The following is a 12,958-nucleotide window of genomic DNA, read 5'->3' as shown; positions in this document are numbered from 1 at the left end:
ACAGTAACATTTTATACACTCTCTGTCTAGAGCACTTCCACCTATGTACTGTTTGTATGTCTGGGCCCAAATTCATGACATGTCCATCTTTCATGTGGTGACAGATATTACATCCGAACAATTATTATGAATTACTGCTGGATTGTGTCTTGCTGGGATGCATTGAGATTGGCACTGCAGTTGTGAGAACTTGGCCCTGTGATCAACCGTTCTGGCCATTGGCCACTGGGAGACACCCCTCTATGCCTACATGGTGACCACTTTCACACAATATGCAACACACAACAACCTAACACACAGAGCCCTGCATATTGTACATGTGCAACAAACTATCCTGCTACTTTGGCCAACTCAGGTAATCTGTGCTCCACTCTTATTATACTCAGACATGCATGTTACTACATTTCTACATAGGATTGGGGGGCGGGCACACCTGACAACTGTAAACATTTGCTATGTTTGTACTGGTATTTCAGGTTCTCTCTTGACTTCCATTTCATTCTGTATTCTGACCTATCATGCAGACTAAAGGCATATCAGTGTAGTACAGTTTTTAGGTTTTATTGACTTACATTTCAGTTTCAGACTTCTTACCCTTCAGAACTAACATCCCGCTGCCTGACCTGTTGTAGTCTGTCTGTGTTGGTCTGGAGGGGGGCTGTTCTCCATAGCCATCAATCAGAGGCTTTAGCACAGCCTTTCTTTGTATTTGTCTACACCTGTCCTGCAGGCTGAGACTGTTGTTGGGTATGTGAGCCTCACTGACGTGCATGTGTGTGTCCTATGGACACACATTTGGCCCACCACATGTCCTGCAGTGGGTTTTGTCACCTTGTCTAGTACTGCCTACTATGTTGACACCAGTATTTGTTATGGATTTCATGCTGCCGATATAGGTATCTGCAATCTGCTGCCATCCCATTCAGCCACCCGACTCCCTTACATGCTCACATCCATACAACAGGAACAGGTAGCAGAATATACTACTACATTCAGCAATTGATAGTGAGAGTGACTTACCTTGTGGCTGTGCCGGTATTGTGAATGGTGCTGGAGGGCAGACTATGTCGGATGCACATAGTACACTTCCTATAAATGGTTAAGCACAGGTAGTGTCATGTTTGGCATCCCTTTTACTGTATGTGCGAATCAGAGAGAGAGGTGTCATTCCCTGGGTTCCTACCATGTCAGTGTATGTGCTATGCATTGCCTTTTTGCCAATGCCTGTGCATACTTGGCATGCCTCCTTCTGCCTACAGGGGCAGGCTCAAATTGTTCCTCCTCCAATTCACTCTGTGCTTGTGCTGGCTTTGGCAATGGTGGGAGGCTGTGTGGCCCTGCCCCATGCTGTTCCTGCTGCAGCTGTTTCCGCAGGATCATATTGTGTAGCATGGCACATATAATGACAATTTGGGTACATGTAGCTGGTGAGTACTGCAAGGCTTCACTGGATATGTCCAGGCACCAGAACTGTGACTTGAGCCTCCCAAACACACACTCTATTATGATTCTGGTCTGCGTGTGTGCCTCATTATGGAGTTCTTGTTCGGATATGTGTGCATTTCTGATGGGTGTCATCAGGCACGGCTTCAGTGCATAACCAGCATCCCCCACCTGGTGGCCATATGGGATGTTCCCATTGCCAAATCTCTGGTACAGCTACGTCATATGCCAGATGTGGGACTCGTGATGGCTTCCAGAGCTGCCAGCACACGCATTCATTATAATGTCCTGGGCATCACACATGACCTGGCAGTTGATGGAGGGGAAGCCCTTGCATTTTTTGTAGACTCTACTTCACTAGTTGGTTGGGGCTTTGATATGTATGTGCGTGCAGTCTATAGCACCCACTACCTCAGGGTGTTCTCCTATTTGGTGGAAGAGACACATATTGCTGGTCAATGCCTCACGGCTGTTGGGGAAATATATGTGGTCACCGGCATGTGCTGAGATGGCATCCAGGAACTGGTGGAGTACCCTGGATGCTGATGCCTGTAGGATCCCCATGATATCCCCAGTTGGCATTTGGAATGTACCTGTGGCTAGTATTCTTAAGCCTACATATACCTTGGTATCCACTGAGATGGCTTCCCCTCTGTTGGTTCTGTGTGTGAGGCATGGCTGGCACAGCTCAATAATTTGCTGTAGGAGGTCCTTGTCCACCCTGTAGTGCTCCACTATCTCCAGCTCATGTAGCCCCTGGTAGGTTACCCTGGGTCTGTACAATCTTCTCCTTCTCCTCACTGTGGGTTGGTTGTCAGCATGCGGTGGTGGTGCTGTGGTAGCATTGTCACATAACAGTAAGACGTTGTCTTGTTCGATTCTCAACTAGAGCATCTTCTGTGTGGAGACATGCGTGAATGGGCATACCTTTGTTGAAGGTTGTGCATCAGAGCTGGCAACTCGGCATGTAAAAATCTACTGCCAATCATTAGCAGACCAGAGTTCCGCTGTGGCGACCCCTAACCGGGAAAAGCCGAAAGACACAACATTCTCATCCTCAGCCTCTTCCACATGTTGATTTATGAGAGCAAAAGCAGCCCCTATCATTTTGTCGCTTTTGTTAGGTAAAATTTCCCCATTTCTGTACACTGGTGGCGTAGAGTTTGTGGGAAAAAAACAGAGGGAAAGGTGTTTGCATAGTTTATAGTAGTGTGCTGGGCTGGGCTGCTGCCTGTGTAATTGGCTGATTCTGATACATTTCATCTGCCAACTATGCTAGTTCTCCTTGATTACCTTCCTGCTGCTGTTTTCCCTTCCTGTTGCCTTCTTGTTTATGTCCCGTGCAAACATGGTGCTCAGATGTGAACGGAGCTGCTATTTCCTGGTTTAATTTTTTTGTTTGTTTGTTTAAAACCCAGTGCATGGCGAGCACACCCGTTTAGGCAATGTAAATACTGCTAGGCAGTTTCAGCCACCCCCCCCCTTCCTTAGCTCTGCCAAACTAAGGGCAAACCCAAGTCACATACCTCCAATAAGCTTGCAATATGCCTGACACACCCCTCTATGATGCCAGCTAACTCTTAGGCTTGCACCATGATTTTCCTGCACCTACAGTGTTGGGTGCTGACTAGCAATGAGGGGAAATCTGTGATTCAGTATCATTCCCCTCATTTCCATAGAACTGACTGCTAATGCCTAGTTACAAGTCTAACACTGAGCCTTTCCCTTAGCAACCACTATTCAATGGCCTTGTTTTCTTCTGCCTGCCATTGACTATAATGGCAAAATTGTGATTTTTGCCTAAAAAAGCTTTTTTGAAGGTTTTATTTTTATTTTTGGGCCAATCCTGTTTGCACACCATTGCCCTATGCTTAAACGGCCGAAATCAGCCAAAAAAAATAAAGGTTATTTTTTGTTGTTTTAAAACTATTTTCCATGCCAATGGCCATATATTTGGCCATTGGCATTCCTTGTACATTATATACACCCTTTATTTGGTGCTGTCATCACTCCGTTTTGTAGTTTGCAGAAATGTACTTCGTTACTAGCCGAATACATTTCTGCAAGTTACAGTAATCATCCACTGGTGGCTACCTGGATCACTCATTCACCTCATTTGCATGATTTTCTCCTGCAAATGGGGTAATTAGCATACAGGAGCTGTGTCCGTGCAGGAATAGTGCAGGGGCATTCATGCACATCCCTGGAGCTTGTTCCTGGATATCTCAGGGGCCCTCTTGCCTCCAGCAGCTCTTGCACTATTCATGCACATCGTGCAGAGCTTGCTGAATTCCAGGGATAGTTTTTTTAAAGGAAATTCCATGTTGGAGCTCAAAACTGTGTTTTTCTCATTGTATCTTTTTAAATGTAATTTAAAGCATCAAAATCACTGTAGGTGTTTCTTATAAAATTGTAATATGCCCTCCCACAAAATGGCTGACATGGGGTGTGATATATTAATGTGATCTTATTTTTATAACAAGTAAAGTAGCCCAATTGCAGACTTTTGGTGGAAGGAGTATCAGTTTATAGTACTATAAGCACTGACAGACCTTCTCACAGACTCTTCTTGATGTCTCAGAAACCTATTGTTGCAGTCCAGGAACTGTAAACCAATATTTTAAAGAGCTAGCTTTGTTACTCACCAGTGTCTGCATCAGGAAGATGATTTGTTTTTATCCTAAATATCAGAGAAATGTATCGATGTGCTTATTGTTTTTGTGATTTACTCACAGATATTTTACAAAGTACAAAAAAGCATAAGTATCTGTTACTGAATTTGTACTTTTAAACTGAGTCACAAATGCCTTCATGTGTCACATTTTCCCACTTGTGTTGCAGTGTTACCCTTTGATTTGTTACATTGCATCATACTAACTATCATCAAAACCATAATAACTGAGCATGACATATTAGTAGTCCTCTGGGTTGTACATTAGACAAAAACACTAATTTGTATAAAACTGTTGCAGTTGCAGAAGAGAATACTGCTTAAATGTGGATTCCTATACAAAAATGTGGTCAAATATTAGGTTTACCATCATTTTAAGATAGCCAAAGTGTGACATTATAACTGATACTTCAGATTTTGCAATGCAAACCATGCTATCAACAAAAGAAAAATAATTATATTCACCTTTTTAGCAAAATAAAGACTCTTGGTGTGCTGTCCTTCTGTTTATACCAGTTCATATATTAAGATGATTTAAATGTAGCATCAGAGTTTCCTGTGAAATTTAAAGAAAAGTCTGAAAATATTTTTCTTGTCAAATATCAAGACATGCCATTTGTTCATGCCCCCCTCCCCCTCCAGCATGGCAGAACTACTCAAATTAGGACTGCCTTGCATAAAGGGGAAAAGTTTTGTGCACTGATAATTTTTCTCTTACTGTCTGCAGAAAAGGCATTGAAAAGCAGTTGTACAACACTGCACATTTTTAGCAGCTGTTTACATTAGCAAGACTAAATGCTACATAAGAATATGAGTGCTACTGACAGAAAAAGATACTGTGCCTGTGGTGTGTCACACAGGTGGAGATAAACTCCACTAAAGCATGTAGGATGTTAAACTTAAAAATCAGTGGGTAGGTTTTCACTTCCTTTGATTCTGAGCAAGGAATATAACGTTTTATAAAGTACAGGTTGGTTTCACATGCCTTAGCAATACTTGAACAATACTGTAGAGAGAAAAGAATGTTAAGGGTTAAGTTGAGCTGTTAGGGAGGGCAGACTTTTCCTGTTCTGGGCTTTATAGCTGTAAATAGCTTGCTGAGTATGTAAACGTTTTATAGCCGACATCTGTGTTGACTATCTTCAATTATAACATTGTACAGGGATCAGTAAATTGCATCTGTGTTAGTTTATGAGTATAATAAAAATAAAATATTGGTTTCAGCTTATCAGTGCTTCATACAAGCAATGAGGGCTAGAGCTCCATATGTCTCACAGTCCATCTGGTTTTGTTCATAACTGACACAGGCTGTATGCATGGTTTTAAGCTCATTATCTTTCTATAGAGATGGACCTGCCTGGGGATAAATAAATGAGGTTTGGCAACAAACCAAGTTGTCCTGGGACATCTTCAAGAGGAGTTATAGTGATATATTAGTGGGAGTTAAGTGGGTTGGGGAGGTGAAATGGTTAAATGGAGGGAGGATTGGGAGGAAATGAGATAAGAGTGGGGAGGGGCTTAAGGGGTTTAGACAAGTGTAGCCGGGTTAGTAATCACATTTTGGTGTGAACTTGTTACAGAAGGTTTTTGTCCATGATGACCGGCAGGTAGTGGTGGTCAGGTAGGCCTTAGAACATTTGACTAAGGAAGAAGGGAGTAATGTTCTATAACAAATTAGGTAGTAGCACTTAGGGCTGGGCTAGCAGAGAGGACTGAGGTGAGGACGGTTTAATCATGGGAGAATTCCTTTTGGAGATTGTAGTTGGTGGAGGAGATGGATTCTATTGGACTGGTGATGTCGGTGCTAGTGGGTGAAGTATCCTTATCAAAGATACAGATTGCCAGGAAAGGACAGTTTAGGCACTTGAGTAAGGTACCGTCAAATGCTAACCTTTGTGAAATTCATTCTCAAGCAAATCAGTGGTACCACTCTTAGCAGAGGCTCTGCCATTTGATTTAATTTGGCTTACTAACCTTGTAGTGCAACAAGTGACCTGTTCCTGGGTCTTGGGGGCTGGATTTCATTGGATATATTTGAATTTAAATTTCCACTTCCAATGGAGGAGTGTGGGTTTTGTGGTATGTGCAGTCCTGTTATTCCCAGCTTTGTGCTGGTCTTTTCGAAGTGTGTTTGCTTGCTTTTGCGGGCTTGAGGTGCACCCGGGCACCAGTAGGGACAGCATGCATGCTCTGTCTACTAGAGGCTTTCATGTTATTAAAAAAAAAGAAGGCAAGCAAAGGTTTATATATTGAGTAAATACATCAAGGAAATGATTCTCTGGGTGAATGTCCATGTGGGATTAGCAATCGAGACTGAAGGTTTGTGGCAGCTACGTTGTGAAGGTGCTCATTTTGTAGCATTTGTTTATGGGAATATGATTTTAATTTTATAGTTGCACCTCCACTGTCTGCTGACTTTGTTTGGAACATGTTTCGTGTGTCGAGTTATAAAATCAAAGGCTTGGGCAGTTTGTATAAGTTGGTGTCAGACTTTCAGTTTGAGTCGTACTTCATGGGTTCAGCCCGCAAACTGGTTGCCTCTTACAGTGCGGTTCTTCTTTGTAGCGGTTGCGATGTGGGATGTTTAGTTATCAGCCTTGATATGTCTGCATTGTGCAAGGCTTTCTGGTGTTTCCTGTTGAGATATGGGCTTAGGTTTTATGAAAGGGGAAAAGGAGAATGTATATGGTGAGTGGGTTTTGTGTTGGGAGAGGGTCACAAAGGTCAGTTTTCTTCCATGTTGCCGCACTTTCACAGGCACCAACAATTAGAGCGATGGGGGGTAGGTGCGCTTTCTTCTTTGACAGGGCAAAGAAATGGGCGGAAGCAATAATGCCACTCACTAATATGCCACTCTGTATTATGTGTCTGGGTTGTCATAGCTCGAACTAGTGGTGTGGTTATGATGGATCATTAGTTATTTAACTGCTTGTGGGATGGTGGTGTCATGTTTTGCTCTGTTGGTGGGCTGGGAAGGCATGCTGTAGTTTCCGACAATTACAGGTAAATTACTAAAGGCTAAAGTTAACAGGGCAGTGGGTGTTTGGGCTTGCTCAGGGCCCGAAGAGCAGTTGCAAGCTCCACTTTCTGAGTCAGGCATGCATCTTAGCTGTGCAGAATTTCTCAGAATACCTACGTTTGTCACATATTTGGTCCGTCTCTCACAAATTGTGATTTCCAGGTAATCATTGGCAAGTTATTGGTGGATGATGTCAGAAAGTGATGGACACGAGGTAAGTCTCAGGAGTTGAAGGATGGGTGGGGTGAGATTCGTAGGGATTGTTCGGGAATGTGGACTTTTGGATTGTGAAGTTGAGCTTTGGTGTTTTCTTTTTTTAGTGCTTCTGAAGGTGTTTGTTGGCTGGTGCTCTTGACACTGTTTTCCTCCTTCAGGTTGTGTGTATATAGATATAATTATGTATATTAAAAAAAAAAAAAAATATATATATATATATATATATATATATATATATATATATATATATATATAGAGTGGGATGGTATCTGCATTGACGTAGTTGAATGCCGCTCCTGTGGAGTGAGTGTGCTGGTGTTGCAAGTGGCATGTCATATGTTCATTACAAGTTTTCCTCTATGGGTTTCTCGGCAGGGTGGTCATTGATGGTGGTGGAACAGTTAATTCCCATGCTTTGTGACTGGAAGGTTCCAATGTGAAGCTGTGTCTGTTTGCGGATTGCTTGTTGTTCAGTTTCAAATTTCATACCCTGCAGGAAATTCACGCTAATGCAAACCTGTAAAGGTGTAATAGCTGTACTTAAATTTTATCCTTAATTTTGGCCATTATTGCCTACTGGTAGATGGGGTTCTGTGTTAACCCTGCCATCAGTGGTATACAACACAAAGGCCATTATATATATATAAAACATACCGGAAAACATACCGCCTTGCAGAGGGAAGGTGGTAATATCTTGCTATACAAGAGTGAGGTTTGTTTCTTTTTTTTTTTTTTTCTCTGGGTAAGTACTAATAGGGCCTTGGTTGTGGCAAAGGAAGATGGATTTAATGAGGGCTTTCAAAGGGTTGGAAGGTTGTCTTTGAGGATGGCTTTGAATGCACGTTATGTATTTTATATGATTTATTTTTTTCTTGCAGATGTTGGTTTTGATTGCTGGAGCCAACATGAGAAACGCTGTTGCTATAATGTGGAATAAGTGGGTATAAGGTGGAACCTTCTCTTTGCATTTTAGAGGTTTACTTTTGTCCTTTTCTTTGTAGATGGTGGTGTGATGGGTGTACCAGATGTTGTGGCACTACACCGTGAGTTTGCAGGGGATGGAAGCAGCGATGAGCGAGGAGGTTACACATGGGGCGCACAAGTGGGCAACAGTTACTGGCTGAAGTAAGTGGATTTCAAAGTTGTTGACTTTTCATAGAGGCTTTGCATTGCTAGCCAGAGAAGGACAGACATTTGAGTTTCTGATTTCAAAATTAATTGGTTGTATAATTTGTTCTATTAACCGTTTCAATATGTTAGATCAATATTGGAAAGTGCCCCTTTTTTGGGGGGCATTTGCATTTAATGGTAAAGGGAGCAACAGCTATTGGTCAAAGGTAAGGGGATCTCAATGGTAATGGATTCTGCTATGGTTGAAGGTTGGTTTTCTGCAGTGGGCATGATGAGGTTACAGGTAATTCATTTTATTTAGTGCTCATTAAGACACATTGCTGTTGGTGGGGTTCAGGTAGGTGGGGTGGAGTCACAGCAATCTTAGGATCACAGGAAGTTACTATGCTACTGGCTCTGGGGTGATTACAAGCTAGACAAGTTTGGCTCTTATTTCTGGGGTAGCACCTAGCACTCTTGTCCAAGGGGATATGATTCATAACATTTTATAAAAAAAAAAAAGGGGGGGGGGCTGGTCCCATACTTTGGTACAGAGTTTGGTAAACACTTGATGGTGGCGGCAGGGATCTTTGTCAGTGCCTCCATGTTAAGTAATTCTTGGTATGTGTGCACATATAATTTATTGTTTTTTCATTTCTTTGCAGATTGCTGAAGTGCAGAAGCCATCATGCAGTGGTCTGGAAAGTGGATCTGAAAGGTGATGCTTTTGATGGGATGGATGTTCTTACCACAGGAATGGGGTACAATGACGGTCCAAGTAACCACTTCATTAGGTGCTTAATAAGCTGTGTGGTTTGGGGGTACTGGGTGTACTGATATTATGGGGTAGTAGGATGACATTGGGAATTTTGAATAATTAATAAGATTGAAGTTCTTAGTGGTTCACTACCTACATAGGAAGGGATTTACGGGGTTGAATTCCAGTAGGTTGAGATCCACGTAGTGGGAGGGGGCTTGCTTGGCATCGACAAAGAGGTTACGGTTGGGATGCAGGGTTTTGGAGCACCTGCTATAATAAGGCCTATGGTGTTGCTTCAACATAGAGATTCAACGGTAGCACAAGGAAAGGAAAGCTTTGGTGTGGAGTCAAACCCAAAGTTGCAGGTTGCCTTGTTTACTTGGATCTTTTTGGATGAGGGGTAAACAGGATGGTACATTGATTACCATTGTAGTGCATGGGGATAGGTTTTAGATCCATTTGTTCATATGGATTAGCATTTGTTTATAAATGGGGCAGGAGGTGTTGGGTTAGGGACTGTATTTGGGGGGGTTGGTTTGCGGTTGGATAGCAGCGATGTTGCAGTTAATGACATGATTCCAGGTGCTCATTCAAGTGAGTATGTTTGTATGGTTTAAGATTACTGTGGCTTCAGGGATGCTTGAGGCATATTAGGGGGATGGTACAGCAGGAGTTTAGTTTACAGCAAAGGGAATTTTAGGGTAGAACCTAGGTGGGATGGATTTAATAGCTGAAGTTGGGTTGGTTTGGGGATAGTTAGGTAATGAGGTTTCCAGTAATTTTAACATGGTAAGTATGCAGTTAGGCATGTCAGCTTTGGGTGGAGTTTTGGGATGCATTTACAGTTATCTATGCAGGTCACTGTGTTGGTGGAGGGACCATGATCTGATCTGCTGATGGAAAGTTGTTAATAGTTCACAGGGCATGGCAGCTATTGGTGATGTTACATTCTAGGTTAGGGTTTAGGAGTACCACAATAACTATTTCTTTATGATGGAGGAAGTTTGATAGGTAGGGTTGCTGGAAGCACTGCAGGTATGAGGGTATTTTGGGTATACTGTGGGAGCAGGGTGCTTTGCTACATCAGTGACAGAGGGTTTAAGCAAGGCATGTTTTGGAGTTGTGCAAAAGTCGGCCAGGTCCTATTTCTTTTAGTTGTGACTAGGGTTAGCCAGGAGGGTCTTTAGCAGGTACTGATTTGGAGGGTGTTTAAGGTTATGTAGATGTTAGCTTTTTCTAGCAATCAGCACCTTAATAAGGAGCATAGTATTGTGCTATCATGACTTTTTATATGGCTATAGGTTGTCATTCCAGAAAAGTTGAGCCATGGTTAGTGGCTTGATGGAAGCTTACTAAAAGGTAAGGTATTCTCTAGAGTGGATGTTCTGGTGTGGTACAGTGGGGTCATGGGTAATCCAACTTTATTTAGTTTCATTAAGGCATGTTTCAGTGCTAGTATAGAATGGTGTGGGGTTGTTGATGGGGTGCTAATGTACTTTACAGATAGGTACACTGAATGATGTTTGTCTTAACCCTTCCCTTTAAAGGAGTTAGTTAGTTGAACAATTTTGGGAAGAAGGGAGGGGGAACAGCCTGGCCAGGCTGGTTAGTGGAGAAGAGGGACAGGCTTGCCTTCTTCTATTCCCCCTCTGGTGTCTGTAGATTCATTCCAAGGATTTGGGGAAAGGAAATTAGCAGCTGGAGGATGTTTGCTGAATGGATAAGCAAGCGGAGGTAAGGATGCTGCTCATTTGGTTGGAAGGTAATTCAATGAATGGTTTATGAAGTGAGATATGATGCTGCTTCATAAGTAAACAATAAATGGGATAAGAAGTGAGTCTCAGATGCTGCTTCATAAGTAAAGTAAGTTAGCAGAGGTATGAAAGCTGCTTACTGGGGCACGATGAGCAGGTACGCTGTCCTGATTAACATTACAAGGATGTTTATGCTGTGTTTAGAATCAGCTATACTATGTCCAGCTGTAATTAATAAATTTTGGTGATCAAAGCTATGTTATGGAAGCTTTAATAAAGGTCATCAAATGTCCTTCGGTGTGATGTGTTTATTGAAGGGGACTGGGACAAGTGCTCATTATTAATTGTATTATTTCTGTAACCCTGACTATCCTCATGAAGCATGCATCCTGATAAGATTTTGACTTCTTAGAAAGTCAAGTCTTACCCACAGTGCTCTGTGAGCATACAGCTCATGAGATTAAGTCACCTTAGTGCATCTTGTAAGACTCCAGATCTATTCACTTAGAAAATATGATCTGAGAAATACTGAAAGCCCTCAAAACAAGTTTCATTGAATAAATTGCAGTGACTGTTACAAATGCTTTTCCTAATGGTGTTACACATTATGTGAAGAAAAAGAAACTCCAGAAGCGTTAACAAATTACTGAAATATCAAAGATATTTTTAACTTTTATGAGGTTCAGTTCTTGGACCAGCTATTTCTCCCGATTCCTTGTCCTTCACTCAACCAGAATATTATATTTCCTACTTGATGAATGGCAAATGATAAAAAGGAAAATGGCCAGACACACTTTCACCAAATCTCAAAGGTAAGTGAATTTTTCAGGGGGCAAGCTCACCTGTATCTCCCATGTGTGGGAAGGACCCAACCCCAACAACTCAAATGTTGCACAACAGTGGGGAAGAAAGAAAACTCCATTGACAGCAAAAGTTGCTTTGGAAAATTTTCTTTTTCATTTGATTCTCACTCACTCAAACAATTGTCTATCCACTCATACCTTCTCACTAGATTCCACCAGTTAATCATCTTTACATGACAATAACATCAAGCAGATCAGTTAGCCTGGTGTGATAATAAAAAAATGTTTCCGCATGTTTCTCCTTCCTGCTGTCATCTAAGCAATGCTGTCACAGTAAATATTACAAACTATATATATATATATATATATATATATATATATATATATATATGTATTTATAGATAAGTTCTGAGTATAGACAATGTTATTGCTGCAAATATGCTCAGTAAAATATACATCTAAAATGTATACTGACTACTCATATAATTATATTTGCATAATAATACTGTTAGCAAGAGGCGAACTGCGTTATTTCACACACAGCTCTACATAACAATTAAATGCTTTTGTATGAGTCATTTTAGGATTGCTAACCTCACCGGCCTCCAGTGTGACCCTCTACTCTCTGTTACTGCCTTTTTATGTTACACATATATGTAGGTGTTTATATTATGCAGTATGTGGACACTCACTACATTCCTAATGATGCACTTTGCAATGGCAACTGTCACTGTCTTTTCATGCTTGCACATTTGGCCTGATAAAGCAACATCAGTAGAACTTCAGAATGTGAACTGCTGAAACCATTTAAATTCTCTGCTAGCCAGTTTTCTGAGTGTCACTTAGAATAGAAAAAAAAAAAACTGCCTACTGCGGCAGCCATGGTCATTTTGGTGATATTTGAAGCTGACTGAGAAATACTATTTGTGCATCCTGTGATGTCTGCTTGAAACCTGTTGATCATGCTTTGGGTTGTATACTAAATTTATTCCACAGCAATCTGTGTATTCATCTCCAAGTTGTGCACACCTTAGTTACATATGTCTTTTAAATGACCCATAGCACCCCCTGTTAAGTTCTCCATTATGACAAATCAGGCAGACATACACACACTCACTGACACGTGTCAAACAAGTACCGTGAGCCATGGATGATTGACCACTTCTCTACAGAACAATGCTT

The sequence above is a fragment of the Protopterus annectens genome, chromosome 8.part0 (genome assembly GCF_019279795.1).
Source record: "Protopterus annectens isolate FY-2018-M chromosome 8.part0, PAN1.0, whole genome shotgun sequence".
NCBI classification, from domain to species: Eukaryota; Metazoa; Chordata; order Ceratodontiformes; family Protopteridae; genus Protopterus; species Protopterus annectens.
The sequence above is the reverse complement of the archived record's forward strand: the minus strand, read 5'-3'. Positions refer to the sequence as shown.